The following is a 4,133-nucleotide window of genomic DNA, read 5'->3' on the forward strand; positions in this document are numbered from 1 at the left end:
TTCCTCTAGCATTCAAAAAAGCGGTTATTCATCCTCTACTCAAAAGAACTAACCTCGATCCTGACCTCATGGTAAACTACCGGCCGGTGTCCCACCTTCCGTTTATCTCGAAAATTCTCGAAAAAATTGTCGCACAGCAGCTAAATGAACACTTAGTGACTAACAATCTCTGTGAACCTTTTCAATCCGGTTTCAGGGCAAATCACTCTACGGAGACAGCCCTCGCAAAAATGACTAATGATCTATTGCTGACGATGGATTCTGATGCTTCAACTATGTTGCTGCTTCTTGATCTTAGCGCCGCTTTCGATACTGTTGATCATAATATTTTATTAGAGCGTATCAAAACGCGTATTGGGATGTCAGACTTAGCCTTGTCTTGGTTTAACTCTTATCTTACTGACAGGATGCAGTGTGTCTCCCATAACAATGTGACCTCGGACTATGTTAAGGTAACGTGCGGAGTTCCCCAGGGTTCAGTTCTTGGCCCTGCACTCTTTAGTATTTACATGCTGCCGCTAGGTGACATTATACGCAAATACGGTGTTAGCTTTCACTGTTATGCTGATGACACTCAACTCTACATGCCCCTAAAGCTGACCAACACGCCGGATTGTAGTCAGCTGGAGGCGTGTCTTAATGAAATTAAACAATGGATGTCCGCTAACTTTTTGCAACTCAACGCTAAGAAAACGGAAATGCTGATTATCGGTCCTGCTCAACACCAACATCTATTTAATAATACCACCTTAACATTTGACAACCAAACAATTAAACAAGGCGACCCGGTAAAGAATCTGGGTATTATCTTCGACCCAACTCTCTCGTTTGAGTCACACATTAAGAGTGTTACTAAAACGGCCTTCTTTCATCTCCGTAATATCGCTAAAATTCGTTCCATTTTGTCCACAAGCGATGCTGAGATCATTATCCATGCGTTCGTTACATCTCGTCTCGATTACTGTAACGTATTATTTTCGGGCCTCCCTATGTCTAGCATTAAAAGATTACAGATGGTACAAAATGCGGCTGCTAGACTTTTGACAAAAACAAGAAAGTTTGATCATATTACGCCTATACTGGCTCACTTGCACTGGCTTCCTGTGCACCTAAGATGCGACTTTAAGGTTTTACTACTTACGTATAAAATACTACACGGTCAAGCTCCTGCCTATCTTGACGATTGTATTGTACCATATGTCCCGGCAAGAAATCTGCGTTCAAAGAACTCCGGCTTATTAGTGATTCCCAGAGCCCAAAAAAAGTCTGCGGGCTATAGAGCGTTTTCTATTCGGGCTCCAATACTATGGAATGCCCTCCCGGTAAAAGTTAGAGATGCTACCTCAGTAGAAGCATTTAAGTCTCATCTTAAAACTCATTTGTATACTCTAGCCTTTAAATAGACTCCCTTTTTAGACCAGTTGATCTGCCGTTTCTTTTCTTTTCTTTTCTACTCTGCTCCGGGGTGGACCGCTAGCCTGTCCATCAGATGGGGACATCTCTACGCTGCTGACCCGTCTCCACTCGGGATGGTTCCCGCTGGCCCCACCATGGACTGGACTTTCGCTGATGTGTTGGACTCTCACAATATTATATCAGACCCACTCGACACCGAGGATGTCGTTGTGGCTTGTACAGCCCTTTGAGACACTAGTGATTTAGGGCTATATAAATAAACATTGATTGATTGATTGATTGATGATTGTATTCTGTTTTCATTTACGAATTACACAACATGCCAACTTCACTGGTTTTGGGTTTGGTATTTAATATTAATTTACTTACTTATGGTATATTTATTTATATTTTATTTATTTATTCACTGTTCTGTTACAAACAGCGAACAAAGAAATGGGATAAAATTGCTATGGTATGAAAAGGGGTAGGATTAAATAAGCTCTGCTTCTTCCTACTCCTTTTCACGCCTGCTGTAATGAAACCACTGGAAATGTGTGATGCAAGACATTGTAATTGTATGCATGTTCGTCTATTTGGGATCATTTCATCCGGTGGAACAACAGAAACAGATTTACTTAAGCTTTACTTTGCTGAAAATAATCATCAATACAAACACGGGAACACATTCAGGATGTAACAACCTGCCTGAAAAGTACACCCTTTACAGTTGTCAGCATAAATATCCAAGATATTATGGATGAATATGGTGCTTATTTTTTCCCACAGCATCATACAATGGCGACCAGATGCCGGGTGCAGGTGGAGCATCTTACCTGTTTCTGTGCCTGACTTTCTCCCATTCCTTGTCTTTCTTGAAGGACGTGTTTCTAAGTGCCTTTAAAAAATGATGGCTGAATCTATTTCAAGCATTTCTAAAAGTAATGCAAATAACTATTACATTTTGTTTATCAATTTACTTCACATTAATGGCTGTTGTAATGTATAGCAGTACCTCAACTTACGAGCTTAATTGGTTATGTGACAGAGATCCTAACTTAAAGTCAAATAAACATCTCCCATTGAAATGAATCAAAATCAATTTAATCGGTGCTTTCCCCACTGGCACAGCACAATTATAACATGCAACACCCATTCATCCATCCATCCATTTTCTACCACTTGTCCCTTTCAGGTCACGGGGGGTGCTGGAGCCTATCTCAGCTGCATTCGGGCGGAAGGCGGGGTACACCCTGGACAAGTCGCCACCTCATCATGTTTTTAAAAAATTAATTTACTTTTAGATGCAAAATATAGCATACAAACAATACAATTTATTACTAACAACTACAGTAGTTTTATGAAGTAATGTAATAATAATGTAGAGCATTTACCTTGGGGAGGGGACTTCTCTGGTATTTCCTTCAAGCTGCTTCTCTGTCAAACACACAACCAGCAGCTTTTCCATATTTTTGTGGATATATGTCCTCCATTTAGTTGTTTTTTTTAACATTGTTGGCTGAGGTTACACTCATTCTGCTTCAGTGCATACTAGGTGAATACAGAAAGAGCCCTTTGCAGCAAGTGCTGGATGGTGAAATTAAGTCAGTTAGAACAGTGGTTGTCAAAACTTTTTTTAACAAAGTACCACCTCAAAAAACTTGGCTTTCCAAGTACCACCAATAAAATACAGTACCGCAGTAGCCCTAAGTATTCATTAAAACAAGGCAGTGGTTTTATTTAACAAGTATATTAAATATTTTTGCCACTGTAACATTACACAGTTTTTGTACAGTAAAACTGTGTTTGAATATAGGAAAATAAAACACTATACTTGAATCAAGTGATTATTTGGCTTAGCATACCACTAGTGGTAACCCGTACCAGTTTGAAAAAACACGGAGTTAGGACTTCAAAAAGCACAAGGGAGGACATACCACTTCCTTTAGATGAAGAGTTGACCTGTAAACTGTAGGAAGTTTTATTAGAATTTGTCAAATGCCAGTTGAAGTTTGTAATTGCATACATGCATTACAGATTGTTACTCATAAAAACATCTCAGAAGAAGCAAGATTGCTACTTAAATTGCATTAACAATTTTTTTTGCAAATAAAACGTTTTCAAGTAATTCCTTGCCGTTTTGCCCAGACAACTCCCTGGATGGTATATTATCAAACAAGGTGTACTTGTGTTTCTCGGTTCATGGTCTGCTGTTTTGTAGTGAGTATGAAATGTGTCTGTGTGCAAACAGATGTGCAGGATGTAACCACCAAGCTGCAATGTCCCAACTGCCACTGACCAGTCACATGACACTGTGTTGCACTTTCAAAATGAAACAATGTCAGTTAAAATATTTTTCTTCTCTGCGGTATCATTTTTGGGTTGGACAAATGTGTCTGTCTCCAATATGTGTAATGGACCCACAGACAGCAATGAATGTAGTTATAAAATCTTCATGCTTTACGGACCAACATCATTCTGTATATCGTGCACTACTCTTATCCAGACTTGATCATTGCACCTATTTGTATTTGAGATCTTTTTTAACTAAGGGACACTTTTCTAAATAAGCTCCATTCATGGTGCAAGTTGGTTGTGATTTGAAAACAGAGTTAATGTTTAATTCACATTTTCCTCACCAGTGTGGCATTCAGTTTAGGTTTTCTTCTGTAAATCAAACTGCTGCCGATAGTAGTCTAAACACAGTCTCTAACAAGTTGCAGTAAACACCATAATGG

This window comes from Entelurus aequoreus, linkage group LG07, assembly GCF_033978785.1.
Source record: "Entelurus aequoreus isolate RoL-2023_Sb linkage group LG07, RoL_Eaeq_v1.1, whole genome shotgun sequence".
Classification (NCBI taxonomy): domain Eukaryota; kingdom Metazoa; phylum Chordata; class Actinopteri; order Syngnathiformes; family Syngnathidae; genus Entelurus; species Entelurus aequoreus.